The sequence below is a fragment of the Somniosus microcephalus genome, chromosome 8, assembly GCF_052327205.1.
Source record: "Somniosus microcephalus isolate GS21.2 chromosome 8, FLI_Smic_1.0, whole genome shotgun sequence".
Classification (NCBI taxonomy): domain Eukaryota; kingdom Metazoa; phylum Chordata; class Chondrichthyes; order Squaliformes; family Somniosidae; genus Somniosus; species Somniosus microcephalus.
The window spans coordinates 25,076,520-25,092,183 of record NC_140994.1 but is presented as its reverse complement, the minus strand read 5'-3'; positions in this window follow the sequence as shown (position 1 = coordinate 25,092,183).

Genomic DNA, 15,664 nt, shown 5'->3' with positions numbered 1-15,664 from the left:
CGTCCTTCAGTACTCCTAATTCATTCTAGCACTCTATCCCTCTTGCCCATTGATTCAACCGGACACGCTTCTATCCCTCTCTTCCCCCTACTCAAGTAGAACCTCTTCACCCTCCCATCTCAATTCAACCTGGCATTCTTCTCTTTCCCCCTCCCCACCTAGTTCAATCTGGCTCGACTTCTCCCCCCACCACCACCACCACCGCCAGTTTCTAAGCCTTTTAGAGATGAAAAAGACTAGAGGATGAGGAAATGCTGCGATACCAAATGAGTATTTTGCCAGAAGAATGGAGAATGTAGGAACAAAACTGTGGAAGTGGAGGAGGTGAAGCAATTAAATAGGCTAATTGTAGATAAGGAAGTAGTACTGAAAATGTTAGTGGGAAAAAGCACTGGGTCCTGATGGCATACAGCATAGAATGTTGAGGGAACTCAGAGGGGAAATAACTGAAGAGATTTCATGGAAATGAAAATTGAGCAGGTTCTATAGCAGACGGGCATACACAGATAACGTATCTGTCAGCTGTGGCTCAGTGGGTAGCACCCTCACCTCTGAGCCAGAAGGTTGTAGGTTCAAGTCCTGCTCCAGAGACTTGAATGCAAAAATCTAGGCTGGCACTGCCAGTGCAGTACTGAGGGAGTACTGCACTGTCGGAGGTGCCGTCTTTCAGATGAGACATTAAACCAAGGTCCTTTCTGCTCTCTCAGGTGGACATAAAAGATTCCATGGCACAATATCAAAGAAGAGCATTGGAGTTCCCAACAGTGTCCTGGCTAATATTTATCCCTCAATCAACATCACTAAAACAAATTATCTGGTCATTATCTCAATGCTGTTTGTGGGAGCTTGCTGTGTGCAAAGTGGCCACCATGTTTCCTACAATACAACAGTGACTACACTTCAAAAGTACTTCATTGGCTGTAAAGTGCTTTGGGACATCGTGAAATGTTCTGTATAAATGTAAGTCTTTTAAAACTCCACCAGTTTACCCCAAAGCAACGAAGGTTAAAATGGAGTTTTAAAACATTTTTCATTTTAATGCGCCAAAGCCGCCACCAAAATATAAACTGCGTGATCAGGTTTTAGATGATGCTGCTTATACCATTTGGTTGTCAATCACTCTGCGGACCATTAGTGTAAACTTCACGGGGAACCAAGAAATGCACATTATACTCCTGAGTGATGAAACTATTTGATGCACTCCAATGGATGTCTTGCTGGATCATTGCTGTTTACATCAGTAGAGAGTACAGCCTGAAAGTTCAAAATGTCCAAGTTTATTTGTTCTGGGTATTGGTTTGCTTTTCATATCAAATGACAGATTTCAGCGAGCAGCATCACTGCAGCCTGAACAAGCTTCACCAGACAGTAGGGATGCCAACCCACCCAGATTATAGTTTGATGTCCTGATAATGATCCTTGTGAGGAGAAGGAGGCAAGGCTGTGGTGTCAAAGGTAGACCTCATTGCACAGAAGAGAAGACGTCAGTGTTGATATGTGTTGCGATGCCTCTTGCAGTAAATGCTGCCTAAGTATCCTTTGCTGAATGCTATGGTGCTCCTCCATAGTAATGGCTGGAGTTATACCGAGCACATCATCTCAGCCCCAGGACATCGCTGCAGGAGTTCCTCAGGGCAGTGTCCCAGGCCCAACCATCTTCAGCTGCTTCATCAATGACCTTCTCTCCATCATAAGGTCAGAAGTGGGGATGTTCGCTGATGACTGCCCAGTGTTCAGCGCCATTCGCAACTCCTCAGATAATGAAGCAGTCCATGCCCGCATGCAACAAGACCTGGACGACATTCAGGCTTGGGCTGATAAGTGGCAGGTAACATTCGTGCCACAGAAGTGCTAGGCAATGACTATCTCCAACAAGCGAGAGTCTAACCACAGCCTCTTGACATTCAATGGCATTACCATCGGCGAATCCCCCACCATCAACATCCTGGGGGTCACCATTGACCAGAAACTTAACTAGACCAGCCACAAATACTGTGGCAGTAACGAGTGTCTCATCTCCTGACTCCCCAAAGCCTTTCCACCATCTACAAGGCAGAAGTAAGGAGTGTGATGGAATACTCTCCACTTGCCTGGATGAATGCAACTCCAACAACACACAAGAAGCTCAACACCATCCAGGACAAAGCAGCCCACTTGATTGGCACCCCATCCATCATCTTAAACATTCACTCCCTCCACCACCGGCGTACTGTGGCTGCAGTGTGTACCATCTACAAGATGCACTGCAGCAACTCGCCAAGGCTTCTTCGGCAGTATCTCCCAAACCTGTGACCTCTACCACCTAGAAGGACAAGGGCAGCAGGCGCATGGGAACATCACCGCCTCCAAGTTCCCTTCCAAGTCACACAACATCCTGACTTGGAAGTATATCGCTGTTTCTTCATCGTCGCTGGGTCAAAATCCTGGAACTCCCTCCCTAACCGCACTGTGGGAGTATCTTCACCACACGGACTGCAGCGGTTGAAGAAGGCGGCTCACCACCACCTTCTCAAGGGCAATTAGGGATGGGGAATAAATGTTGGTCTTGCCAGCGACGCCCACATCCCAGGAACGAATTTAAAAAATACAAGGGGACGCCCATAGGGATGCCACACCTGCTCCTGAGAAGCCCTCACTGTGGGTGAGGAGTTGGACAATCTGCTGATGATCTGACCCTGTGAGAATCAGTCAGAAGCAAGTGCAGTTGTCTGTAGGCAAAAGCAAAATGGTTGAAAAAGTGTTTCTCGGCTGCAGAAATCTGTCTGGAAAATCTCCAGACTCTTCTGTGTCACTGCTGACTTGATAAGCTGATCCTGGCAGCTGCTGCCCCTTAACAATCTCAGCATAAACGACTAAGAGTGCACCAGAAATCTAAAACTCGGATATGCAAAACTGGCTGTCAATCACCCTGTGGAACAGACTTCTGCTTCTTTCACAGGAACACCTGGAATTATTCAGTCGGAGGAGAATACGCCAATAGTGTAAGTATACTTCATGGGGAACCAATGCACCAAAGACATATGCAAATGAGGTTAGTCAGAGGTGAGCGACACTCAAAAGGTGTGAGGGAACTCGGAGAGGCATTTTAATGGTGGAAATTGGGTGAAAATGAGGTAGAAATGACTTCCATTTGGCCCAGGCACGATGGGCCGCATGGCCTCCTTCTGTGCTGTGTGATTCCATAAGGGCTGGTCACCAAAGGACACAGAGTTAAGATAATTGGCAAAAAATCCAGGGGGGAAATGAGGAGAAATATTTTTACACAAGGAGTTGTTGTGATCTGGAATGCCTTGCCTGAAAAGGTGGTGGAAGCAGATTCAATAGTAACTTTCCAAAGGGAATTGGATAAATATTGGAAAAGGAGACATTTGCTGGGCTATGGGGAAAGAGCAGCAGAGTTGGACGAATTGAATAGCTCTTTCAAATAGCTGGCACAGGCACAATGGGCCGAATGGCCTCCATTTCTGCTGTAGTGTAAGGGGTGGTGTGTGTGGTCAGCTTTACCTCTGACTCCCTGAGCGGTTCGAATCGTTCCCACTCCTTTGGTTCTAGACTTTGGACTTATTTGGGAGTTGTAATGAAATTGCAACAGACACCTGAGTTGGTCAAAAGAATTGAGATTTTTATTTTGAGACAGGAAAATATACAATACAATAAATCTTATACTCTAAAAAGGGGGAACAGTCGGAATATGTGAGGGAGAATTACAATAGACAAAAATTACCTTACCCTCCCAACCCCACTATCCTAACTAGGTTGAATTCCAGAGGACCAGGAAATGCTCACCAAACGACTTTCTTGACAGATTGTAGAGGTTCGCGATTTCGGGGTTCTCTTTAGTTGTGGCGGTTGGGGCCTGCCGTACCCCGGACGTGGTGGAAGACTGCACCTGCGTTGGGTCTTCAGTCTTGGTCTGTCCGCTGATGCGGTTAGCTGCGTAGTTGGATTTATCGGGTAAGTACCCAATTTTCTTTGGTTAGGTAAAGTTTTTAGGGTCTTTTGTGTCAAATCTTACCCGGGAGTAAGTCAGACTAGCCTGTAGAGTGGAAACAAGTTTGTGATTTTTTGACTTCTCGGTGGTTGGTTTCTCGTTGGTCGCGGTGGCCCAATATTACCTGGTTGGTGGTAATATTGGTAGTTGTTGGTTTCTTGAGGCCTTTGGTTGCTGCGATTTCCTTTTCCTTCTGTCTCGTTCTTCTTTCTTCAAGTCTCCGATTCTCCGACTAAGTACGGTGATGATGATATCTTTTTCTGAACCATACTTTCTCTCCTGTACTGAACTTGTGCCTTCTGGAGCTGTGTCCAACGTCTGTTTGAACTGTACTGTACTGTGAACTGTCTGTTTCACTGAACAAGCAGGCCTCAATTATACTGTTTTGAGGCCTGGCTTATCTGACCACCAAATCACTGGTTCTTTATTAATTTTGGCAGGCTCGTTATTTTTAATATGTTTTAAATCCTCAACGAGCTTCGGGGATGGTCCATCTATTTTTAAATTGCTTTTAACTGGTTTCGGGATTGCCTTGAAATCAGTTTAAAATGTGTAAAGCGTTTTGGAAATCTTTCTGGTTGGTTTTAAACTGCTGTTTGATTGTCTTTTCCTGCTGGACCCCGGTTCTCTTTTGTTGACTGTTGGCATGTATTGTTTTATTCATGTTCTTGGTGGCTATGTGAGTTTCGGCGGGAACAGTTTTTCACAGTTTTCCACAGGCCTGAACATGCCTTTTAAAACTAGCCAAATCTTCCTGGGGTTTTGATTTTAAGCCCCTTTGGCCCAATATTATTTCAAACAGTCCATTGTCTCTTCTTTTCTTACTCTGGGGGAATTTGTATAATTTTGTGAGCCTTACAGTATGAATCTATGATTCTCTGAACTATGAGCTCCCGCAGTCTTGTTTGTTTGTGGGTTTTTTGCTGCAGCTTTGAAGTAACTAAGAACATGATTTTAAGTTATAAAATTGACAGGTGTTACTGAGGAGAGCTTGAAGCAGATGCTTTCATGCAAAAGTGTTTGCCCCCCCCCGCCCCACCACAATTTCTGCTGTTATATATCATAACCAGTGTGAGAATTCATTCAGTTATTATATGTATAAATAAGTCTGTCAGAACCTTCTTGAGCAAAGGCTCAGGAGAGGAATTCACATTTATCAACCTTTCTGGAGTGCTTTAACTGAACTATTTGATGCTACGAGTTACAATATGCTGAGAGTGAGCTAAAGCTGCTCGTAACGGTTTGAGTTGAAAACCAATAATAAGTGCAAAAATTAATATAATTGTTCTTTGCTCTAAAATGTCAGGGAATGACCCGCACAAAAGTTACATTGAAATAAAGGGACTGATATTGGGTAGTTCTTCTTCATACAAAAAGTGATCAATACTTGGAATGGACATTTCCAGATAGAGTAGTGGAGACGAAAATGCTTGAATTATTTAAGAAACAATTGGATGCGGCCAAGTGTAATAAAGATTATTCTTTCTTTGGACTTTGGGGACAGTGCCCATCTCTGGTGAAACTGTGTTTCCACCTTGAATATTTAAGAGTTAATCCAGTCAGGATAAGAAAAGATTCGCCTGTCTTTTTAATTCTCCGCTCCACTCCCACTCTGACCTCTCTGTCCTTGGCCTCTTACACTGTTCCAATGAAGCTCAACGTAAGCTCGAGGAACAGCACCTCATCTTTCTATTAGGCACTTTACAGACTTCCGGACTCAACATTGAGTTCAACAATTTCAGGTCATAACCTCTGCCCCCATTTTTTCGGATGGCAGCTGTTGCTGGTGATTCTGCCATCCCCATTTACACCTCCTCTAGGCCCATCTTTTGTTTCTTTACTTGTTCCATTACCATCTCCTTTTGCCTTGCACCATCATCTCTTTTGTCATTTAATCTCTCCTGCCTTCCACCCTATCACAGACCTTCCCTTTTGTTCTTTCCTCCCCTACCCCCTTTCCTTGCCTCTGTACTTCCTTAAAACTTGTTACATCTCTAATTTTTCCAGTTCTGACGAATGGTCATCGACCTCAAACGTTAACTTTGTTTCTCTCTTCACAAATGCTGCCTGGCCCGCTGAGTATTTCCAGCAGTTTGTGTTTTTATTTCAGATTTCCAGCATCCGGAGTATTTTGCTTTTGTTTGAGAAAAGATTAGTTGGCCCCTCAGAACTCATGCCTCTAGCAGCCTAACTCCAATCTCTTGAACTCTGGCCAGTGCTGAGCAACATTCCCTCTAAGCTGCGCGTCCGCACAGCTGTCTGCTGGTCCCGCGCAGCCCGGGACCGGCTTTTCCAATGTGAAGTTATGCGCAAAACTTTGAATGGGCCGTGCAGCCCGTTAAAGGGACTGCGCGCGCAAATTTAAAGTTAGGGGGAACACTGGTGCCGAGTAGACTGATGATGTTGATGGAGTGCTACAATTGACCTAGTGATCCCCACTAAGTAGGGAGGGAGAGGAATGGCCAGGGTTTCGGCTCGTGATCACTATCCAATGACGCTACCTGCAAGTGTATGCGTTTGGATCTTGAGTGAGGACAGGATGGCGTTCAGCTGTGATGCCCCCACAGTCACACAGCCTGTAGGCTTTCACTGTCTGGGTTCACACTTGAATGGTCACTTGGAGCTGACATGGTTGACCAAACCCTGGGATTTAGGAACAATCCAGTAACAACCCAGTAACAATCCAGTAACAACCCAGTAACAATCCAGTAACAATCCAGTAACAATCCAGTAACAACCCAGTAACAATCCAGTAACAATCCAGTAACAACCCAGTAACAATCCAGTAACAACCCAGTAACAATCCAGTAACAACCCAGTAACAATCCAGTAACAATCCAGTAACAACCCAGTAACAGCCCAGTAACAATCCAGTAACAATCATTTTCTTCAGATGTCACTGGGTAGTGATCAAGAGCAAGAATGGGAGGGGGGAAAATGAGAGAAAATTGTAAAGAAGGTGCAAAACATTAGTCCTGCCAGAACTTATTGGCTGCTGGTCCCTCATTGTGTAGTTGGATGTGGATCTATTCATAACAGTGATTGAGAGTAAGTTTCTTTTTGCATATTGAATCCAGTTCGATCTATGCACAGCTGGGCATACATTAAAAAAAAATACACAATAACCAAGTAAGGAAATATGACAAATTGTGTAGTACTGTTAAGAAAGAAGGAAAGACTTGCATTTACATAGCGCCTTTCATGAGCTCAGGCTGTCCCAAAGCACTTTACAGCCAATGAAGTATAGAGGAGGGAGATCTCAGATTGAATCACTGGTCTGGGCTGAGGTAGCTGATTTCAGGCAGGGCAGTACTGATGGTGTGATAATTCGAATTGATGTCCCTGGGTTAAGCAAGGGAAAACCAGCCAGGGTTCTTGCTCTTGATCACTACCGAGTGACCTCTGCTGGTGGTGCCCTTGCTTGTGAATGAGGAAAGGAATGTTTTAAACGCGATGTCGACCTACCGCAGCCAAAGAGATTGTTGATACTCACTTTCTAGACTCCTACATGAAGAATCATCACTTGTTGAGACACTGGAGGGCTGATGGCATTGGTGGAATTCTCCAGCACAAGACAGGAGATGAAAGGAGAAAATTGGAGGGGAGGGGTTGGCAGGGGGTAGGGGGAAAAGACAAACAGAATATTAAAAAGACAAAAAAAAATCATTTGAAATAAAGACTTGTTATGCCCACGTCTGTTGAAATTGTACAGAACCAGGCAGGTAAGTGAACTATTTGTGTGTAGATCTATATTTTTGGTCCTATTAATGGAAACCAAACAAAAAATTCATTCCAGTGTTTTATACTTTGGAGTTAAGGTTTCATCTTGTAACTGAAACTGAATGTGCAAATAAGCAATAATAGAAACATAGAAACATAGAAGATAGGAGCAGGGGTAGGCCATTCGGCCCCTCAAGCCTGCTCCGCCATTCAATGCGATCATGGCTGATTATCCAAATTCAGTACCCTGTCCCTGCCTTCTCCCCATATCCCTTGATCCCTTTAGCCTTAAGAAATATATCCAACTCCTTCTTGAATATATTTAATGAATAGGCCTCCACTGCCTTCTGTGGTAGAGAATTCCACAGGTTCAACACTCTCTGGGTGAAGAAATTTCTCCTCATCTCTGTCCTAAATGGCTTACCCCTGATCCTTAGACTGTGACCCCTGGTTCTGGACTCCCCCGCCATCGGGAACATCCTTCCTGCATCCAGTCTGTCCAGTCCTGTTAGAATTTTATAAGTTTCAATGAGATCCCCTCTCATTCTTCTAAACTCCAGCGAGTATAAGCCCAATCGACCCAATCTCTCCTCATACGTCATTCCTGCCATCCCAGGTATCAGTCTGGTGAATCTTCGCTGCACTCCCTCCATGGCAAGAACATCCTTCCTCAGATAAGGCGACCAAAACTGCACACGATACTCAAGGTGTGGTCTCACCAAGGCCCTGTACAACTGCAGCAAGATATCCTTGTTCTTGTACTCGAACCCTCTCGCTACGAAGGCCAACATACCATTTGCCTTCTTAACCGTCTGCTGCGCCTGCATGCTTACCTTCAGCGACTGGTGCACAAGGACACCCAGGTCTTGTTGCACTTCCCCTTCTCCCAATCTATTGCTGTTCAGACAATAATCTGCCTTCCTGTTTTTGCCACCAAAGTGGATAACCTCGCATTTATCCACATTATACTGCATCTGCTATGCTTCTGCCCAATCACCCAACCTGTCCAAATCATACTGGAGTTTCTCGGCATCCTCCTCACAGCACACACGCCCACCCAGCTTTGTGTCGCCTGCAAACTTGTGTGTCGTCTGCAAACAAGGGGTCTGCTTGGTAGATTCGCCAATGTAGCCCAACCGCCAGTGATTGAGAGCACGCCCAATGGAACAGCAGTTAGTGTTTTACCTCAATATTGTGTAGCTAATCAGAAGTAAAGTTCAAGTAACTCTTTGTAACATGGTAATGTTTGGCCACAGAGAACAGAGCTAAAGAAAAGTAACTGAAATTTTTGCTTTTGATTAGCTGTCCATACAAGTCTCACCATAGCTTTCATGATCTTTTGAAGTCTGCCTGACCTTACTTAATGGAAAACAAGAACACCTTGGAGTCCAGTTTCAACTGATGGCTTCGAAGTTGTATAAACAACTGGAACATGAAAGGGAAAGTGTTTGTATCAGGGAACTTGGTAAAACCATTACAGTCGGACAAGAAGGGAATAGAACAATTGCAGCACTTAGAAGTCCTGTTTTCAGAAAGCGCAGAATCTCATGAGCCTAGGCTGTTGGTGCTAAGAACACACAAAATGGTTTACCATTCATTCCAGGATCTAGCACTGCAGTGCTTATGGAGCTAAGTGCAATTTAAATTTTTCAGAACATCTGAGGTCCAGTTTTGAGAGATTTAAAACCCTTTGTAGTGTCCTGCCCTTCAGCATCAACCTTCCATTAACAATGAATCATATATGGTATACTTGAAATGCTAATTTCCCCCCTCCCCTTCCTGAAAAATATCAGAAGTCACTGAATTTATGCTGTGCTGATCTGTGGCAATCGAGAGAGTTTGGGGGGAAAAATTTGGTTGCTTTGCGCCTCCCGTGAGGGCACTAACGGGGCGCAAAGCAACTAGCGCCCAGGGGCGGTGCCACCAACGCCTCCCACGAAATTCAGCGGGAGGTTAGCGGCGGCGGTAACCATTAGCGCCCCGTGGCACTGCGCGCCAGCGATGAAGTCATCGCTGTGCGCAGCGCCCCGCTCGCGCCCCAGCCGCGATCTTCGGTAGCGCCCCCCTGACTTTCCGCTGGACACTATGTCAGACGGGGTCAGGGGGGCCTAACTGCGGCCGGGGCAGGGCTAATTAAAGGCGAGGTGCCGGCGGCCATTTTTGTTGCTGGCACCTGCTATCCCCGGCCTCCTGACCAGCCCCCCCGCGCGGAGTACCGGGCTCTTTTGCCAGCACTTCGATCCCTGGTGGCCCAGCTGGGCCCCGGGTTGTGCAGTGCATGGCCCCTCTCCTTTAAGAAGGGGAGGAAGGCCTGCAGTACCGCGGCGCGACGTGCCGCAACCATGATATTCCCTCGCAGCACCCCAAGAGGGAGGCAGGGTGCTTCCAGTAGTGCCCCGCTTCCCTCTTGGGGTGCTACCGATGAATTTTGGCTGCGGGGGTGCTAATTTTTTTAGGGAGCTAAAAGTAGTGCCCCGGCGAAGTTAGCGCCCCAAAGGGGGTGCGACCCAATTTTTCCCCTTTAACTTAAAAAAAAAAAATCCCAGTGAACCAAAAACACTGATAGTGCTGGGGATCTGGGGGCAAGACTTCAATCCCAATTATAACTCCCAGCGGGAGTCGTGCGGGTGTGGGCTCAGGCGGACGGCAAACCGTCCAGACTGTGGCAGCATGGGGCCCGGGAAATTTTCACCCCCGGGCCTCATCCGCGTAGGCCCCATCAATCTCCCACCCAAACCCGGCGGGATCAGGATTCAAGGGTGGCAGGAGGTCGCTGCTGGGGACTCGAAGGAACAGTCCCCAGCACTCAGGTAAGTGGTTGGGAGAGGATCCTGGAGAGCCTTGCAGTCGGGGAAGGGGGAAGCCGGGGCAGGGGAGATCTAAACTTGCCTCGTGGGGCCCAGAGGCTCACTCCTGCTCCTCCTGGATCCATAAGGAAAGTAATAAAAAGAAAATCCACTTGCCTTTTTGGGCCTCTTCTGGGGCCTGACCCCTCTTCCCAATAGATTGCTCCAGTAAGGAAGCCCCAAAGGCTTCCCGACCCAGGCCCTGGGTTAAAATTGCAGTCAGGCCCCAATGATGTCATTGGAGCCCAATCTGCATATCTAAAGAAGGACCCCACTGGCTTCTGGTGGGTGCCTGTCTTGCCTGCTCAGAAGAGCAGGTTAAGATTGGACCCCATGAGAAGACAGCAGGATTGGCGTGGGTAAGTCCCACGGGCAATTTTAACTGCTTGCATGCCTGCCCGGTTTCTGTTGGGTGGGTCGGGTTAAAATCGACCTTCTCATTTCATTTATCGATGAGTTTACAACCATTTATTCTCTCTTTTACTGCCAGTCTGCCACTGCACTGTCACCACCAGAGAACTCGTCTGCTGGTGGAGCCAAGTTCTAAATTAAAATAAGCACAGTTTAAAGCTCAAAGCCCAGAAATTATAATATTAGTGTACAAACATTTAATGTGTTTGTATGAAATTACTTTGTCTATGATTTTAACGGAGATATCAAACTTAAACGATTTAACACCACTGTTAAAATAGCGGACAAAGTATCCTCACAGGAACACTTCAAGTGTTCGAGAACTAATGTCATCCAGTTTCATTTCTAGGCTCCAATATTTATGGCTCAGTGTCAGGTTCCAGAATGAACTGCCACAAAGAGCAGCACAGCACCTAATGTTGCTATCGCTGTCCTTTATGGCTCTGTGTTGCTGTAGCATTCTTCATACTGTAAAGGAAGAAATACTGGGAGCTAAATTTATTAGGGCCCCAAACCAAGTGAGATTCTGACTGCGAGCAGTGATTAGCGCACCGCAACGCCGAGGCCCAAGGACAGAACGAAATTTGTTCTCGGGCCTCATCATCACAATTCAGGAGAGCCAATCATAAATTTAAAACAGAAATAGACAGTTTCCTAGAAGTAAAGAGAATTAAGGGTTACGGGGAGCGGGCAAGAATTTGGACATTCTTATGTTCATTAATAAATAGACATTCTTATTATGAACACAGCTAACTTTTGCTAGACACTTTCATAAGAACATAAGAACATAAGAACATTGAGCACATGTGGACTAGGTACAGTATCTGTAGAGGCTTCCATCTTGACTGCTGCCTTGTGGGTAGCCTAGTGCCTCATGGGTAATGTAGTCTTAATATACATACAGCTGGGTAGTGTAGTCTTATACATACAGTTATATACAGCTCTACGGCTCCACCTAGTGTCCACTATAGAATGACATGTTATTGATCATTACATCCCCCTTTCTTTGAGGTTTAACAAAATCAATATCAATCAACTTTCAAGAAAACAATAAAGATAATATCAGTAACACTTTTGTTAGTGCTCTATAAACATAAACATTTTCAAAACAGTCAACACATTTTCAAAGCTTTACATTGTACTCAAAGATTAAGTCTATCAGGCTTTTTTACTTCACGTGTGGATCTTCTCAACACGGGTAAGTCTGATGTGTCTTCATGAGATTGTTCTGGCAGTGAATGACAAGATGCAGTTGCGGCATTGTCATCAATCTGCTCTTGAATAGTCTCTTGTGTTTTTAGGAGGGAACAGCGGTTCCTCCTGAGAATCTGTCCTTCCTCAGTTCTAACAGTAGCTTTCCTGTTCCATGCATCTGGATCCTCAATCCTGACAACATCATCCCTTGTCAATGGTTTTAGAGTTTTGGATGACTTGTCATAATATGATTTCTGTTTCAGCTTTAACAGTTGAAGTCTCTGTCTCAGTTCCTCACTTTGCTGTTCTTTTGCACAGCAGGGTAGTGTGGTGCGCAACTTGCGACCCATTAGTAGTTCAGCAGGTGAAGAACCACAGTCTAAAGGGGAGGCTCAGTAGCTCAGCAGGGCGAGATAAGGATCAGACTTGCTTTCTGTCACTTTCTTCAGTAGCTGCTTGAGAACATGAACACCTTTCTCTGCCTTACCATTTGACTGAACATACAAAGGACTGGATGTGATGTGCTGAAAGTCATAATATGCTGCAAACTGTTGCCACTCCTTACAGTTGAAGCACGGACCATTGTCGCTAACGGCAATCCTGGGAATTCCATGTCTGGCGAAGATGGATTTCACATGCATTATGACACTGCTTGCTGTGGTGCTTGAGAGCAGCGCCATCTCAGGATAGTTAGAATCGTAGTCAATCACTATTAGATAGTCTTTACCATTTAAATGAAAGAGGTCCATACCAACCTTTTGCCATGGTGCTGTTGGTATGTCAGCTACTATCATTGGTTCCTTTGCTTGTTTGTTTTGGTGTTTCTGACATGTCTCACATTTGCCTATCATGTTCTCAATGTCCTTATTTATGCCAGGCCAATAAACAGAGTCTCTTGCTCTCCTTTTGCATTTTTCAATTCCGAGGTGTCCCTCATGAATCCTTTTGAGCATGTCTTGACGTAGAGCCTGTGGAATGACTATTCTGTTCTGTTTTAGTAATAGTCCACTTGCGACACTCAATTCTGACCTTATGTGAAAATGTTTTGGACAGGAACCTTTTGGCCAACCATGATGAATGTTCTCTATTACTGTATGTAATACTGTATCTTTTACTGTTTCTTCTGCTATTTGCTTTGATTTTGTGTCTGACACAGGCAGCGCAGCAGTGACCATACTCACATGAACATCCACGTCTTCTTCAGTAGAGCTCACATGACTCATTGTGGGTGCTCGGGATACGGCATCTGCTAACACTATGTATTTGCCTGGTGTGTAGATCAGTTCAAAGTCATATCTTTGCAGTTTCATCATGTGTCGTTGAATCCTTGGAGACATCTCATTCAGGTTTTTTTTTATGATGGCAACCAGAGGGCTGTGGTCTGTCTCAACTGTGAAGGTGGGAAGTCCATATATGTAGCCATGAAACTTTTCTAGTCCAACTACCAAGCCTAGACATTCCTTTTCAATCTGGGCGTATCGACACTCAGTATCAGTCATAGACCTGGAGGCATAGGCAACAGGCTTCCAATCTTCACCCTCTGCTTGTAGCAAGACCGCACCTAGGCCATCTTTTGATGCATCCATTGACACTTTGATTCTTTTTATTGGGTCAAAGAAGGTGAGTACAGGTGTGGTTGTCAGGACTGTTTTGAGGTTTATCCACTCTTGTTCATGTCTTTCTGTCCATGCAAACTCATTTATTTTATGTAGCAGGTCTCGCAGACAGGCTGCCTTGGCTGACAAGTTAGGAATGAACTTTCCAATGAAGTTTATCATCCCCATGATGCGTAGCACTCCTTTTTTATCAGTGGGTCGGGGCATTTTGAGTATGGCGTTTACTTTTTCCATATCTGGCTCTATTCCTTTACCAGATAGATTATCTCCAAGGAAAGTGACTTCCTGGACGCCAAACTGACACTTGGCTTTGTTGAGCTTCAGTCCATTCTGGTGTATGCTCTGTAGCACTTTAGTCAGTCTCTCATTGTGTTCTTTCAGTGTGGAGCCCCAGATGATGATGTCATCAACATAGACCCGAACTCCTTCCAGACCTTCAATTATGTGTTCCATCGCTCTATGAAAGATTTCAGATGCAGATATTATCCCGAAAGGCATTCTGAGGAAACAATACCTGCCAAATGGTGTGTTGAAGGTACAGTATTTTGTGCTCTCTTCATCCAGTTTTAGTTGCCAAAATCCTTGTGAGGCATTGAGCTTTGTAAAGTATCTGGCACCTGACATTTCACTGGTGATTTCTTCTCGCTTGGGAATCTGGTAGTGTCCACGTTTTATGTTTGCATTTAAGTCCTTTGGATCCATGCATATTCTTAGATCATTGTTCTTTTTCTTTATACATACCATGGAGTTAACCCAGTCTGTTGGCTCTTCGACTTTCCTGATGACTCCTAGTGTGGTCATTCTGTCCAGTTCATTCTTGAGCCGGTCACGCAGGGGTGCTGGAACTCTTCGTGGAGCATGTACCACTGGCTGAGCATTCTCCTTTAGCTGGATCTTGTAAGTGAATGGTAGAACTCCAAATCCTTTGAACACATCCTGGAAATTATTCACTGCAGAATCCACCGAGTCATCTGGTCTGCTTATGGCACAGTTTATACGGTAGACTCTCTTGACCAGTTCTAAGTCTTTGCAAGCTTTGTCACCTAGTATCGAATCAAGTCTTTCAGCCACAACAGAAAACATGAGATGATGCACTTTGTCTTTGAATGTCACTTTAAGTCTGCATACACCTAAGCTATCTATTTTCTGTCCATTATAGTCCTTCAGTAGTACTGACTTTTTCTGTATTTTGGGCTTTTCTTTCATATTGTTAATGTCACTCATACTGATTAAGTTTGCTTTTGCCCCAGTGTCTAGTTTCAAGGTAACTAATGTTCCATTTACCTGCAGTGGGATCATCCATTTGTCCACTTGTACTGCATTGACTTTATGTTCAGCATTGTCCATTTCTGAGGGCTGCACATTTTCTGTATCTTTTTTGATATTGTCACATGACACCATTCCTACAAAAAATGTGTCACTTAAATCAGTGTCCTCAATCACATTAACTTGTTGCCCTTTCGTTGTTTTTACTTTTGAAAAGCATTGTTTGGCAAAGTGATTCTTTCCATTACACTTTGTGCACATTTTTCCAAACGCTGGGCATTGTCTTAACTGGTGTTTGTAACCACAGCGTTTACAATTAAAAATTTCATCCTCCGATTGCTTTTCATTTCTGTTCTGCCCACGTTTCTTTCCCTTGTAGGACACAGCACCGACAGCAGCATTATCACTCATTACAATCGCATCATTATTGATTTCACTGAAAGTCTTCGCGTGCTTTCGAGCTAGCTCGCTGGCTTGGCACATTTTCACCGCATTTTCCAAATTTAGTTCGGTTTCTCTCAACAGATGTTCCCTGACTTTTTTATCATGAATACCAAACACAATCTGGTCACGAATCATGGATGCTTTGAGCTCAGAGAAATTACATGTCTGTGCTTTCA